The sequence below is a fragment of the Mixophyes fleayi genome, assembly GCF_038048845.1.
Source record: "Mixophyes fleayi isolate aMixFle1 chromosome 2 unlocalized genomic scaffold, aMixFle1.hap1 SUPER_2_unloc_1, whole genome shotgun sequence".
Taxonomy (NCBI): Eukaryota; Metazoa; Chordata; class Amphibia; order Anura; family Limnodynastidae; genus Mixophyes; species Mixophyes fleayi.
In genome coordinates, this window is record NW_027445878.1 from 107,354 (window position 1) to 124,459 (window position 17,106).

The following is a 17,106-nucleotide window of genomic DNA, read 5'->3' on the forward strand; positions in this document are numbered from 1 at the left end:
TCATATCATTGTATGAATTCATATCTTTGTATGAATTCATATATTTGTAAGAATTCATATCTTTGTATGAATTCATATCTTTGTGTCCTTTACCGACAGCTTGGCATGGTGTTTTAGATATGTTTTTTATACATAAAATCCTATTGCAACAGGATGTAAAAGAATGCATATCATTGTATGAATTCATATCTTTGTATGAATTCATATATTTGTAAGAATTCATATCTTTGTATGAATTCATATCTTTGTATGTCCTTTACCGACAGCTTGGCATGGTGTTTTAGATATGTTTTTTATACATAAAATCCTATTGCAACAGGATGTAAAAGAATTTATATCATTGTATGAATTCATATCTTTGTATGAATTCATATATTTGTAAGAATTCATATCTTTGTATGAATTCATATCTTTGTATGTCCTTTACCGACAGCTTGGCATGGTGTTTTAGATATGTTTTTTATACATAAAATCCTATTGCAACAGGATGTAAAAGAATGCATATCATTGTATGAATTCATATCTTTGTATGAATTCATATATTTGTAAGAATTCATATCTTTGTATGAATTCATATCTTTGTATGTCCTTTACCGACAGCTTGGCATGGTGTTTTAGATATGTTTTTTATACATAAAATCCTATTGCAACAGGATGTAAAAGAATTCATATCATTGTATGAATTCATATCTTTGTATGAATTCATATATTTGTAAGAATTCATATCTTTGTATGAATTCATATCTTTGTATGTCCTTTACCGACAGCTTGGCATGGTGTTTTAGATATGTTTTTTATACATAAAATCCTATTGCAACAGGATGTAAAAGAATGCATATCATTGTATGAATTCATATCTTTGTATGAATTCATATCTTTGTATGTCCTTTACCGACAGCTTGGCATGGTGTTTTAGATATGTTGTACTTTTTTCCTCACTCACGGCCAAGCTGTCCCGGCCAAGCTGTCGGTTCCCCCCTCCAGGCCAAGCTGTCGGTTCCCCCCTCCAGGCCAAGCTGTCGGTTCCCCCTCCAGGCCAAGCTGTCGGTCCGCAGCCCAGGCCAAGCTGTCCGGGCCAAGCTGTCGGTTTTCGGCCCAGGCCAAGCTGTCGCGGCCAAGCTGTCGGTTGGGACGGGCCCAACTAGGTAAACGTGCCCAGGTACCTCCCAGACCCCGGGGAACCAGCAGGCATGGTCCCCGCAGGCCGGGGGACCCCCGGAGCCTGTGGCCCCCAGGGGCCAAACTCTGGAAAAGCACCCAGGGACCTCCCAGACCCCGTGGAACCAGCAGGCATGGTCCCCGCAGGCCGGGGGACCCCCGGAGCCTGCGGCTCCCGGGGGCCAAACTCTGGAAAAGCGCCCAGGGACTTCCCGAGCCGTCGCCTCGCAGCCCCCGCGAGCACCGCGCCGGACGGGGGCATCCAGGGCGGAAGCCCCGATGAGAACGGATCGGGACGCCGGGGCCGGACCCGGGTTACTAGGTAAACGTGCCCAGGTACCTCCCAGACCCCGGGGAACCAGCAGGCATGGTCCCCGCAGGCCGGGGGACCCCCGGAGCCTGTGGCCCCCAGGGGCCAAACTCTGGAAAAGCACCCAGGGACCTCCCAGACCCCGGGGAACCAGCAGGCATGGTCCCCGCAGGCCGGGGCCTTACCGACAAAACTGCACATGCTAGAGGCATTTTCTTGCTCTTATGGGTCCAAGAGTATCCCAGACTCTGGCTTTGGCCTTAAACTTTAGCAGACAATCCCATCTTTCAGGGAACATTGAAAGCTAATCAATAGCCCCTCCAGAATCGGAGAAATCGAGGTTTCAGCCCCCCACCCCTGCTTCCAGAAAGGTAGGCCTGAAAAGGGTGGATGGGGGAACATCATTCAGTTGGGCATAACTCTGCAGTGCAAGGCCGTAGAGAAGTGAGGAAGGACTCCTTGGAAAGAGGAGGGTGGGGGCTTCAAGTTCTCTATTAGGCACCTGGGCCTTTGGGGCCCTTGGAAGGGCCAGACTCACTTTAATTTGTTGAAGGTTTTATGACAGCTATTGCAAGGTGCTAGCGCCCTTGGCTCAATGCAATGCCCTTCCTGGGGACCCACAATTATGAGACTGGTACAGTTGAACAGGGGGGACTCTGAAGTGTATGCGGTTTAAATTCGGCATCACTGACCCATTTGTAAGCGGAGAAACACCCCTTGAATATTATCAATCACAGGCGGCATAAAGCCCCAGGAGGCTTATACCTGGATACCCTATATTCATCATCTCATATCTCAGGCCCCCTTAGTCCTCCAGGCTTTATAGAGGGGTCATAATTTAAAGGAGAGTCTCAGCTCTTTCAGGGTACCACTGGAATTGTAATAGACCCAGGAGAGCAAGAGATATCGACATTCATATCGTCCTATTACGTCTTAAGGCCTTACCGACAAAACTGCACATGCTAGAGGCATTTTCTTGCTGTTATGGGTCCAAGAGTATCCCAGACTCTGGCTTTGGCCTTAAACTTTAGCAGACAATCCCATCTTTCAGGGAACATTGAAAGCTAATCAATAGCCCCTCCAGAATCGGAGAAATCGAGGTTTCAGCCCCCCACCCCTGCTTCCAGAAAGGTAGGCCTGAAAAGGGTGGATGGGGGAACATCATTCAGTTGGGCATAACTCTGCAGTGCAAGGCCGTAGAGAAGTGAGGAAGGACTCCTTGGAAAGAAGAGGGTGGGGGCTTCAAGTTCTCTATTAGGCACCTGGGCCTTTGGGGCCCTTGGAAGGGCCAGACTCACTTTAATTTGTTGAAGGTTTTATGACAGCTATTGCAAGGTGCTAGCGCCCTTGGCTCAATGCAATGCCCTTCCTGGGGACCCACAATTATGAGACTGGTACAGTTGAACAGGGGGGACTCTGAAGTGTATGCGGTTTAAATTCGGCATCACTGACCCATTTGTAAGCGGAGAAACACCCCTTGAATATTATCAATCACAGGCGGCATAAAGCCCCAGGAGGCTTATACCTGGATACCCTATATTCATCATCTCATATCTCAGGCCCCCTTAGTCCTCCAGGCTTTATAGAGGGGTCATAATTTAAAGGAGAGTCTCAGCTCTTTCAGGGTACCACTGGAATTGTAATAGACCCAGGAGAGCAAGAGATATCGACATTCATATTGTCCTATTACGTCTTAAGGCCTTACCGACAAAACTGCACATGCTAGAGGCATTTTCTAGCTCTTATGGGTCCAAGAGTATTCCAGACTCTGGCTTTGGCCTTAACCTTTAGCAGATAATCTCAGCTTTCAGGGGACATTGAAAGCTAATCAATAGCCCCTCCAGAATCGGAGAAATCGAGGTTTCAGCCCTCCCACCCCTGCTTCCAGAAAGGTAGGCCTGAAAAGGGTGGATGGGGAAACATCATTCAGTTGGGCATAACTCTGCAGTGCAAGGCCGTAGAGAAGCGAGGAAGGACTCCTTGGAAAGAGGAGGGTGGGGGCTTCAAGTTCTCTATTAGGCACCTGGGCCTTTGGGGCCCTTGGAAGGGCCAGACTCACTTTAAGTTGTTGAAGGTTTTATGAGAGCTATTGCAAGGTGCTAGCGCCCTTGGCTCAATGCAGTGTCCTTCCTGGGGACCCACAATTATGAGACTGGTACAGTTGAACAGGGGGGACTCTGAAGTGTATGCGGTTTAAATTTGGCATCACTGACCCATTTGTAAGCGGAGAAACACCCCTTCAAAATTATCAATCACAGGCGGCATAAAGCCCCAGGAGGCTGATACCTGGATACCCTATATTCATCATTTCATATCTCAGGCCCCCTTAGTCCCCTAGGCTATATAGAGGGGTCATAATTTAAAGGAGAGTCCCAGCTCTTTCAGGGTACCACTGGAATTGTAATAGACCCAGGAGAGCAAGAGATATCGACATTCATATCGTCCTATTACGTCTTAAGGCCTTACCGACAAAACTGCACATGCTAGAGGCATTTTCTAGCTCTTATGGGTCCAAGAGTATCCCAGACTCTGGCTTTGGCCTTAAACTTTAGCAGACAATCTCATCTTTCAGGGAACATTGAAAGCTAATCAATAGCCCCTCCAGAATCGGAGAAATCGAGGTTTCAGCCCCCCACCCCTGCTTCCAGAAAGGTAGGCCTGAAAAGGGTGGATGGGGGAACATCATTCAGTTGGGCATAACTTTGCAGTGCAAGGCCGTAGAGAAGTGAGGAAGGACTCCTTGGAAAGAGGAGGGTGGGGGCTTCAAGTTCTCTATTAGGCACCTGGGCCTTTGGGGCCCTTGGAAGGGCCAGACTCACTTTAATTTGTTGAAGGTTTTATGACAGCTATTGCAAGGTGCTAGCGCCCTTGGCTCTATGCAATGCCCTTCCTTTGGACCCACAATTATGAGACTGGTACAGTTGAACAGGGGGGACTCTGAAGTGTATGCGGTTTAAATTCGGCATCACTGACCCATTTGTAAGCGGAGAAACACCCCTTGAATATTATCAATCACAGGCGGCATAAAGCCCCAGAAGGCTTATACCTGGATACCCTATATTCATCATCTCATATCTCAGGCCCCCTTAGTCCTCCAGGCTTTATAGAGGGGTCATAATTTAAAGGAGAGTCCCAGCTCTTTCAGGGTACCACTGGAATTGTAATAGAATCAGGAGAGCAAGAGATATCGACATTCATATCGTCCTATTACGTCTTAAGGCCTTACCGACAAAACTGCACATGCTAGAGGCATTTTCTTGCTGTTATGGGTCCAAGAGTATCCCAGACTCTGGCTTTGGCCTTAAACTTTAGCAGACAATCCCATCTTTCAGGGAACATTGAAAGCTAATCAATAGCCCCTCCAGAATCGGAGAAATCGAGGTTTCAGCCCCCCACCCCTGCTTCCAGAAAGGTAGGCCTGAAAAGGGTGGATGGGGGAACATCATTCAGTTGGGCATAACTCTGCAGTGCAAGGCCGTAGAGAAGTGAGGAAGGACTCCTTGGAAAGAAGAGGGTGGGGGCTTCAAGTTCTCTATTAGGCACCTGGGCCTTTGGGGCCCTTGGAAGGGCCAGACTCACTTTAATTTGTTGAAGGTTTTATGACAGCTATTGCAAGGTGCTAGCGCCCTTGGCTCAATGCAATGCCCTTCCTGGGGACCCACAATTATGAGACTGGTACAGTTGAACAGGGGGGACTCTGAAGTGTATGCGGTTTAAATTCGGCATCACTGACCCATTTGTAAGCGGAGAAACACCCCTTGAATATTATCAATCACAGGCGGCATAAAGCCCCAGGAGGCTTATACCTGGATACCCTATATTCATCATCTCATATCTCAGGCCCCCTTAGTCCTCCAGGCTTTATAGAGGGGTCATAATTTAAAGGAGAGTCTCAGCTCTTTCAGGGTACCACTGGAATTGTAATAGACCCAGGAGAGCAAGAGATATCGACATTCATATTGTCCTATTACGTCTTAAGGCCTTACCGACAAAACTGCACATGCTAGAGGCATTTTCTAGCTCTTATGGGTCCAAGAGTATTCCAGACTCTGGCTTTGGCCTTAACCTTTAGCAGATAATCTCAGCTTTCAGGGGACATTGAAAGCTAATCAATAGCCCCTCCAGAATCGGAGAAATCGAGGTTTCAGCCCTCCCACCCCTGCTTCCAGAAAGGTAGGCCTGAAAAGGGTGGATGGGGAAACATCATTCAGTTGGGCATAACTCTGCAGTGCAAGGCCGTAGAGAAGCGAGGAAGGACTCCTTGGAAAGAGGAGGGTGGGGGCTTCAAGTTCTCTATTAGGCACCTGGGCCTTTGGGGCCCTTGGAAGGGCCAGACTCACTTTAAGTTGTTGAAGGTTTTATGAGAGCTATTGCAAGGTGCTAGCGCCCTTGGCTCAATGCAGTGTCCTTCCTGGGGACCCACAATTATGAGACTGGTACAGTTGAACAGGGGGGACTCTGAAGTGTATGCGGTTTAAATTTGGCATCACTGACCCATTTGTAAGCGGAGAAACACCCCTTCAAAATTATCAATCACAGGCGGCATAAAGCCCCAGGAGGCTGATACCTGGATACCCTATATTCATCATTTCATATCTCAGGCCCCCTTAGTCCCCTAGGCTATATAGAGGGGTCATAATTTAAAGGAGAGTCCCAGCTCTTTCAGGGTACCACTGGAATTGTAATAGACCCAGGAGAGCAAGAGATATCGACATTCATATCGTCCTATTACGTCTTAAGGCCTTACCGACAAAACTGCACATGCTAGAGGCATTTTCTAGCTCTTATGGGTCCAAGAGTATCCCAGACTCTGGCTTTGGCCTTAAACTTTAGCAGACAATCTCATCTTTCAGGGAACATTGAAAGCTAATCAATAGCCCCTCCAGAATCGGAGAAATCGAGGTTTCAGCCCCCCACCCCTGCTTCCAGAAAGGTAGGCCTGAAAAGGGTGGATGGGGGAACATCATTCAGTTGGGCATAACTTTGCAGTGCAAGGCCGTAGAGAAGTGAGGAAGGACTCCTTGGAAAGAGGAGGGTGGGGGCTTCAAGTTCTCTATTAGGCACCTGGGCCTTTGGGGCCCTTGGAAGGGCCAGACTCACTTTAATTTGTTGAAGGTTTTATGACAGCTATTGCAAGGTGCTAGCGCCCTTGGCTCTATGCAATGCCCTTCCTTTGGACCCACAATTATGAGACTGGTACAGTTGAACAGGGGGGACTCTGAAGTGTATGCGGTTTAAATTCGGCATCACTGACCCATTTGTAAGCGGAGAAACACCCCTTGAATATTATCAATCACAGGCGGCATAAAGCCCCAGAAGGCTTATACCTGGATACCCTATATTCATCATCTCATATCTCAGGCCCCCTTAGTCCTCCAGGCTTTATAGAGGGGTCATAATTTAAAGGAGAGTCCCAGCTCTTTCAGGGTACCACTGGAATTGTAATAGAATCAGGAGAGCAAGAGATATCGACATTCATATTGTCCTATTCCGTCTTAAGGCCTTACCGACAAAACTGCACATGCTAGAGGCATTTTCTTGCTCTTATGGGTCCAAGAGTATCCCAGACTCTGGCTTTGGCCTTAAACTTTAGCAGACAATCTCAGCTTTCAGGGGACATTGAAAGCTAATCAATAGCCCCTCCAGAATCGGAGAAATCGAGGTTTCAGCCCCCCACCCCTGCTTCCAGAAAGGTAGGCCTGAAAAGGGTGGATGGGGAAACATCATTTAGTTGGGCATAACTCTGCAGTGCAAGGCCGTAGAGAAGCGAGGAAGGACTCCTTGGAAAGAGGAGGGTGGGGGCTTCAAGTTCTCTATTAGACACCTGGCCCTTTGGGGCCCTTGGAAGGGCCAGACTCACTTTAATTTGTTGAAGGTTTTATGAGAGCTATTGCAAGGTGCTGGCGCCCTTGGCTTAATGCAGTGCCTTCCTGGGGACCCACAATTTTGAGACTGGTACAGTTGAACAGGGGGGACTCTGAAGTGTATGCGGTTTAAATTTGGCATCACTGACCCATTTGTAAGCGGAGAAACACCCCTTCAAAATTATCAATCACAGGCGGCATAAAGCCCCAGGAGGCTTATACCTGGATACCCTATATTCATCATTTCATATCTCAGGCCCCCTTAGTCCCCTAGGCTATATAGAGGGGTCATAATTTAAAGGAGAGTCTCAGCTCTTTCAAATGTTTGTAAATTAGAAAAGAATTGTTATGATTTAACACTCGGTTAAAGTCCAAGTCTGACAGGCCCACTGAACCACTGGGAATTCAAATGTAATTTTGGTTGTGTATACTAATACATCAGTGCGGAAGAACTAGTCTAATCCTCTGTTTGTAAGAAGGGCACACAATTCATTTCATCCTGCCAACAGTTTAGACCATATATTTGTGGTAACAATGTACTTTGACAACCACCTCCATGGAGGCAGCTGTTACTTTGACTGTAGCCAGCTGATTGTAAGGAAGCAGCAATAATGTCCTCTAGGAAAGTGCAGGCACTCTAAGGTGGAGGTTCATCGTCCATGTGAAGGGGATGTGTCAGGATAAATGATGAAAATACATCTTTCATACTTTCTGGGGGAGTTTGTTGTACCTCATCTTCCTCTTCCACCTCCTGTTTTCTTTTGCTTGAAGTCGATTCAGCATTTATGAGAATACAAAGTCAATGGCCCCAGTGGGTCAGGTGTTATGTTTCTGGACAGTCATTTATACTGCAGTTTCATCTTTTGAACAGTCATCTATATTGAGCTATTATGTGTATGTATGTATGTATGTGTATATATATATATATATATTATAATAATTTTTATTTTTTTTTATTAGAATCATATTGTACATGTATGCTATGTGTTTGAAGGAAGGGTTAGGGTCACTGTAATAAGATTGTAGTACGATTTTCAGCAGTGTCACAATAGCTGAGTGAGATGAAGAACCACTAAAAACAGGTTTAATCAGCCGTTTTTGCACTGTCTATTGGTGCTGCTGAGTTATCATTGTGTGTAATAAGGTCATAGACTTTCTCCCATTTGGGTTGTTTTTAATCTTCTTTCCACTTCATCATGGGATATTAAAGTTTCATGGTAGTCGCATAAGATCTCCCCTTTCCGAAACAGCCTGGTGGCAACCACTTTTTTCTTTAGTTTCAGTGCCGGTTTTCAGCCCAGGCCAAGCCGTCCCGGCCAAGGTGCCGGTTTTCAGCCCAGGCCAAGCTGTCGGTCGGCAATTTCCTTTACCCTTGTCGGAGAGGTCTATGAGGAACAAAACTATGTATACCTGAAGTAAAACTGTGCCTGCTCCTGAATCCGTGCTTGAGTGTTACCTTTTTGCCACGATCTCCTTTGAGACGGCTTTATTGATGGCCCCTTGGATGTCCTTTGTCCGATTCATAAAAGATTGAAAGGCTTCAAACAGGTCCTTGTTTTGAAGCACCAGGTTGGTGGATGTGATCTGGTACTGAACAAACCTCTTCAAGCTCTTAAGATAGTTTGCAGCAGTCTGGTTCGTTAGTCCAGTTTCTCTAAGCTTGTTAAAATACTGGATGGTTTCTTCAATGTCCAGTACAAAATCCAAGGAGACTTTTGTTCTGTCCATGTAGAACAAGTACCTTGCGACATTTTCCACCTAAGATTAAAAAGAGAGAAAAATGAGATTAAATACCATGCTGAAATAAAATGAAGCTGATATAAAGTACATTCCAATAACAGCAACCAATACTATGGGTTCTATATAGAAAAGTAATGTTGTATACAGTGTACGGGATATTAAGAGAAAAATGGTAATGTTTATATGTAGGCATGGAGCGCGAGTCTGTTGTATATAAAGGACCCATCACTGAACATTACTGACTATGCAACATATAAATGGCTGATGATTATGATAGGAAATACAAGATAATGTAATTGTTTATTACTACTAAAATTTGTACCTCCTGTTGGCAATTTGGTACATTCAAGGTATGTGTCAAGCACCTTCCATTTCAATTATTGGAGTGTCCTTTTGATGTATGTGAGATAATAAGCCATGTAAGAAATCTAACTCTGTAAATTTACATATACCTGCATGAAGTCCCCTAGTGTAAGCTGAGACAGTGGACTGGGTCCATGATTTCTGATCATGGCCCTGTATGGATGTGCTAACTATGAGTATTAGTCATGCTTCATATTGCCACAATCAATCTATAATAGAAATAGAACTTGCACAAGGGTATGAAGCAAATCTTACTGCATTGCATGTCTAAACCCAGTTAGCTAACTGCATGAAAACTAGTTTAAGAAAAGACATTCTAATCATCATTACACCAGAATATGTCAAAACAACTTCAAAAACTGGTTACATAAAAACTTGGAGTTCTATGCCTACAATGTAATGCTTTCTCTTATTAGGACACCGAGAAAAGATGTGTAAATGCAGTCAAATTGCACATATTTTACATAACACAGCAATATAACATTAATCCTTTGAACAGTGTAGTATATTACAAGGCACAAGGGTTTCGGAGCGTGCTCCTCCGGAGAGGGAGGACCCTAGACCACCAACCCCTAGAAACAAAAGGTCTCGCAGGGGTCAGGGTTTGTTTGGCCCCCTTCGCCACAAAGCTAGGGGGGCCTCTTAGCCCCTGGGATCCGCCTGAAGCTTCACCCAGGGCTCGGTGAGCCAAGTGGATACGGCCCCAGCCGGGTGGCTGGGCTAGTATGGGTCCCCTTCGCCTGCCACACTAGGGAACCCATTTTGCCCCTGGGATCCGCAGAAGCCCTGGGCCAGGTATAAAAATTGTCTTGCACAGTGTGTACATTTTCTCATAGAAATCTGCAATTTCCATGCGAGCCTGACCAAAAAATACAGTTCTGACAAATGTGAAAGCAGTTCTACCTAGTGAGGAGCTGTCCCACCAACAGCATTTCTACCTGTAGTTACCACTTTATTGAGTTGATTGTACAGTGAGGTATAATTTGTCCTGATAGAATTTTTCCTACTAAAGGAGCCCCTTCCCCTCCAAAGGAGGCTTTTCTAACTCCATAATCAAAGTGGAGTATTTTGCAGTAAAGTTGATATATTAATGGCACACAAACTGCATGAGTTATTTTTTTTTTTTTTAGAAAATGTGTATTTATTAAACACAACAATTTAAGTAGCGCATATCTAAAACACCCTGCCAAGCTGATCCAAAGAAATTCTTTTGATATGATTTTTATACTTTTGAAATAAAAAAGATTTTTTCCAAAATATGTATCCAATGTACAGATATCTGTGAGAAGCTTAAGATATTCACCAATTGTGCAAAAGCTCTCGGCTTCTCACAGACATTGCACTGGGATCTGAATACACTTCTGTGTATATCTTTACCAACTTTTACCAAATTTTATTTACTTTTTCAAAATTGTAAAATTTGAGGTAAAACACTTTACTTTCAAATTTGATACAAAATAGAGCTATCTCATACCCCTGGGAAAATATGTATATTATACATATATTTCTATATAACACTATATCATATATATATATATATATATATCAAACAAGTTGTGTTTTTTTTAAGACTTTTTAGAAATTGTAACGTCTAAAGACACTGCACAGATTAGCTAGTTTACAGTTGTGTACATATGGAGGAGTGTTGGACAAGGGATATTCCTTGTGGCTTAGAATATACTAGAAGAGGTACATTAGAAAAATACAAATATTTGATACGCACCATTTCCTCATCCTGCTGAAGTACAAAAGTAGCAACTTGCTGCGTGGATGTCTTATGGTTCTTCACACCAACAGTAGTGTTTACCACTTCATCTCCAAGATTGCGCTGATGGCGTTTCCTTTGCAGCCACTCAGTCACCTGCAGATGATAAAGTCATTTAACTTATCTACAGTTTACCTGGAGGAAACAGAGGTCAGGTATTAGGGTGTTACTTACTGTCATGTTCTGCACTACACCCGGTCGTTGCAGGTGCTTGAGAATGACCACAGCCTCCAGATAGTAGAGGATTGTCAGCTTCTCTTTTTCCTCAAGCTTCTGATCTGTTTTAGCTTTCTCAATGGCTTCAAGAAATCCAGGCTTTGCCACCGCCAGAAGCTTACGGTACTCCTCTGGGGGTTTAATGTCATCACTCAGCAAGTTGTACCTGTAAATAATACATACAAGAATGATTACACATGCAGCAGTTATAATATAATTGTACAATAATGTAGGACAGCCGAGGAGCTGTTGTAGGTACCTAGACACCCTGACTGTTGCAGTGCACAGTTTCTACCTAGAGCTTATGTGTATCTTTTGAATAGTTATTTAAAAGCAATTTCCTTTACCCTTGTCAGAGAGGTCTATGAGGAACAAAACTATGTATACCTGAAGTAAAACTGTGCCTGCCCCTGAATCCGTGCTTGAGTGTTACCTTTTTGCCACGATCTCCTTTGAGACGGCTTTATTGATGGCCCCTTGGATGTCCTTTGTCCGATTCATAAAAGATTGAAAGGCTTCAAACAGGTCCTTGTTTTGAAGCACCAGGTTGGTGGATGTGATCTGGTACTGAACAAACCTCTTCAAGCTCTTAAGATAGTTTGCAGCAGTCTGGTTCGTTAGTCCAGTTTCTCTAAGCTTGTTAAAATACTGGATGGTTTTTTCAATGTCCAGTACAAAATCCAAGGAGACTTTTGTTCTGTCCATGTAGAACAAGTACCTTGCGACATTTTCCACCTAAGATTAAAAAGTCCCACTGAACCATCTGACTTGTCACATTTGGCAGCTGATGCCTAGGAAGTGTTGGTTATAAAGGTATATTGGTGTTTACAAAGCCTGTTTCTTAAAAAAAACAAGTGTGCAGGCAGTGACATAGGAAGTGTAACACTGGCACAGGAAATACCTGGCAGCCATGTTCAGTTCTCAGCACATACCACATAGTAAGGACATTTTTTCACAGCTCTCCAGCCTCTTCTTCATTTGAACTCAGACCATTCTACAACAATCAGCTTCACAGGAAATCTTCTGTGTACACATCTGTGAGAATCTAAGACACTACATCTGTTTTGATGACACACTCGGCTTTTCAAAGACAACCTTATATGTAGGGAGCCCTTTATGCACTCACTAAGAGTGTCAGCTCCCTGGGAGAGGGTTCTAGGTCAGATGCCAAGTGAGACTGAGCTATCTGTACAGCACTGCGGTATATAAATATATGATGTGCTAAAAGCCACCAGGTCACATGTGACCTCCCCTTTAATATTCTGTCCATATGACCATTATACACTGTGCAGGAGGAGACGGATATATATAGGAATTGGGTAAATATATATATATATACACATCACTGCAACAGTTTGAAAAGATTAATGTTATATAGAGATACATATTTTTAAAGACAACCTTATATTTACAGTATCTAAATAAAAACTACAGTCATATTCAATAAAATTATATATTTATTGGACAACTGGTGATATTAATACATAATTAACAGTTAATGATATAGGTGCAACTATTTATGAACATATTAAAAATTTGAAAATAACCCAAACAATATTTTAAACCAGGACACAAAAAACTAATCGTCTAGAAAAGAGAGGTCAGCCCCTTCCCCTCCAAAGGAGGCTTTTGTAACTCAATAATCAAAGAGCAGTTCCACTCCAGGACTGATGTCCTCTGACGCCATCAGTAATATTGAAGATATGGAATTGTTGAAAAGGATTAAAGATATTGGCTTAATGTTGAACTTGTGTCTTGAATGATTGATTTTTCTACCAAAAGTCGATTGAAGGTGTGGGTGACAACTGCATGGCGCAGTTGTTGCGTCCACACACAAACGTTTTTGCTTTGAGTCTTTAAAAAAGTATAGGTACCCCATTTCTCCCATTTGGGTTGTTTTTAATCTTCTTTCCCCTTCATCATGGGATATTAAAGTTCCATGGTAGTCGCATAAGATCTCCCCTTTCCGAAACAGCCTGGTGGCAACCACTTTCTCTCCTTTAGTTTCATCTGGAATGATTGCCAGACCCTTCCATTCCTGACGGGAGATCAGATGCTCTACATCCTTGTTGTCTTTTTGGTCTTTCGGACGCTGTGGCTTCCAGTTCGCTAAAATCTCACAGGTTCTCGGGATGTTTTGTTTCCATCCCTGGAGCTCAACATATTTAATAATTTGACGTTCCTCTGGAAGCCTTGTCCGAAAACGACCTGAAGAAAATTGACAAAACAAATATTAGAATGGCTAAAAAACATTTTAATAGTGCATAATCAAAGGGCTGTCAATCTTGTATGGGTTTGAATTAAAGAAATCCAACACATTATTTAGCCTTTTTAGGGGAAACAATTTAGTTTTAGAAACAAAAGAATGTAGAATTTCTTACCAATAATATCCTCCATTCGCATCTTATTCTGCGCCTTCCGCCACTTGTCGTAGCAAAAACGACCTCTAGGAAGTTGCAGGCACTCTTTAAGAGGTGGAACTTCACGGTCCATGAGAAGGGGATATGTCAGGATGAATGACGAGTATACATCATCTTTCATCCTTTTTTGGGGAGATTGGGGTACCTCAACATCATCTTCCTCTTCTACCTCTCGGTTTCTTTTGGTCGAAGAAGATTCAGCAGTTCTGAAAATTCAAAGTCAATGTTATATGTGTTTCTGGACAATGAATTATAGTGCAGTTTCCCCTAATAATATATTTACTTTGTCGATGCTTGAGGTGGTTCCTTGGGAATCGTGCTATTTATAATTTCTGAGGCCATCACCAGGTCCTCTATGTTTTTCATCCGATAAAACCGCTCTGCGGTGGCATCCAAATGTGCCAAATACTTGGCAAATGCACTCTTTTGGCCATCCGAGAACTTAGAGGACACATAATTTTCCATAACGCGGCGGATTTCCTGGCTTGTGATGGGTTTCAGATTAAATCTAGAAAGGGAAAATAAAGTATAGTAAAGTAATGAAAATGTTAAGAGTATGGTAGCAAAATTGACCAATGTTTTTGCGTATCTCCAATGTGTTTATCCCCCCATGAGAAATGTAATATAGCTATGTTACGTGCAGATAAACAAGTCATCTTCACTTACTTTTGGTGGAACCTTGAGAGGTCATTGGATGCATTATATATTTTTTCACCCGTTGTTGAGATGAAAAAATATGCGCTGTCCTGGTTGTTCTTGAAGAATGTGGTTCTGATCTTCTTGAAATAAACATCAAACCACTGAAAGGAAAGAGAAACAAATGTTACCTTTGCAGACACAATAGTTACTTGAATGACATGTCATATCTATTTATTTATTTTTTAATGAAAGGAATCTTATTTACTTTTTCAAAATCGTAAAATTTGAGGTAAAACACTTTACTTTCAAATTTGATACAAAATACAGAGCTATCTCATACCCCTGGGAAAATATGTATATTATACATATATTTCTATATAACACTATATCATATATATATATATATATATATATATGCCAAACAAGTTGTGTTTTTTTTAAGACTTTTTAGAAATTGTAACGTCTAAAGACACTGCACAGATTAGCTAGTTTACAGTTGTGTACATATGGAGGAGTGTTGGACAAGGGATATTCCTTGTGGCTTAGAATATACTAGAAGAGGTACATTAGAAAAATACAAATATTTGATACGCACCATTTCCTCATCCTGCTGAAGTACAAAAGTAGCAACTTGCTGCGTGGATGTCTTATGGTTCTTCACACCAACAACAGTAGTGTTTACCACTTCATCTCCAAGATTGCGCTGATGGCGTTTCCTTTGCAGCCACTCAGTCACCTGCAGATGATAAAGTCATTTAACTTATCTACAGTTTACCTGGAGGAAACAGAGGTCAGGTATTAGGGTGTTACTTACTGTCATGTTCTGCACTACACCCGGTCGTTGCAGGTGCTTGAGAATGACCACAGCCTCCAGATAGTAGAGGATTGTCAGCTTCTCTTTTTCCTCAAGCTTCTGATCTGTTTTAGCTTTCTCAATGGCTTCAAGAAATCCAGGCTTTGCCACCGCCAGAAGCTTACGGTACTCCTCTGGGGGTTTAATGTCATCACTCAGCAAGTCGTACCTGTAAATAATACATACAAGAATGATTACACATGCAGCAGTTATAATATAATTGTACAATAATGTAGGACAGCCGAGGAGCTGTTGTAGGTACCTAGACACCCTGACTGTTGCAGTGCACAGTTTCTACCTAGAGCTTATGTGTATCTTTTGAATAGTTATTTAAAAGCAATTTACTTTACCCTTGTCGGAGAGGTCTATGAGGAACAAAACTATGTATACCTGAAGTAAAACTGTGCCTGCCCCTGAATCCGTGCTTGAGTGTTACCTTTTTGCCACGATCTCCTTTGAGACGGCTTTATTGATGGCCCCTTGGATGTCCTTTGTCCGATTCATAAAAGATTGAAAGGCTTCAAACAGGTCCTTGTTTTGAAGCACCAGGTTGGTGGATGTGATCTGGTACTGAACAAACCTCTTCAAGCTCTTAAGATAGTTTGCAGCAGTCTGGTTCGTTAGTCCAGTTTCTCTAAGCTTATTAAAATACTGGATTGTTTTTTCAATGTCCAGTACAAAATCCAAGGAGACTTTTGTGCTGTCCATGTAGAACAAGTACCTTGCGACATTTTCCACCTAAGATTAAAAAGAGAGAAAAATGAGATTAAATACCATGCTGAAATAAAATGAAGCTGATATAAAGTACATTCCAATAACAGCAACCAATACTATGGGTTCTATATAGGAAAGTAATGTTGTATACAGTGTACGGGATATTAAGAGAAAAATGGTAATGTTTATATGTAGGCATGGAGCGCGAGTCTGTTGTATATAAAGGACCCATCACTGAACATTACTGACTATGCAACATATAAATGGCTGATGATTATGATAGGAAATACAAGATAATGTAATTGTTTATTACTACTAAAATTTGTACCTCCTGCTGGCAATTTGGTACATTCAAGGTATGTGTCAAGTGCTTTTGGAATCCTTCAAGGATGGGATGCTCCTTGCTGTGTTTGTCGTACAAACCAGCTTCAGACATCTTCTTCCTTAGTGGAACACTCCAGTTTGGTGCGTTATCACTGGAATTAAAGACAAACAAAACAAGTTATATTATCATTGCGTCCAAATATTGGTAACAAATGAAGCCCAATGATAGAGAGAGTGAGAAACGAAGGAACAAATGTATGATCCACTTTACTTACATTGCTTGATTTTCATTATGAATTTCATCATCATCTTCCCCATCTGTATCAACATTAACTGATGGACGTCTGTCCTTAATTTGGTTGTGTTTTTGCAGAGGCCTAAGGACACATTATGTAACAAATAAGAAATGAACAGGTTATATAAATAAATGGTGATGATGATGATAATACAAGGCCCTGACAATTCTGCAAATTATAAGAATGGGTGGGGGGGGGGGGGGTAGCATTGACAGGTGCAAGATATATTATCAGTTATCTTATAAATAGTAATACTATTAATTATTACATTGTTGCTTTAATGGAAACCTGAAGTTATGTGAAGCTATGGAAACAGATTGTAATTAGAAATAACCAATACAATCTTTACAGACCGTGCTGGGGTTGGTGAGGGTTTTCCTTTAACGTAAACTCCAGACTGCTCAAAAAACCTGACCAGCTCCTCCATGTGTGCCGCACTGAAGG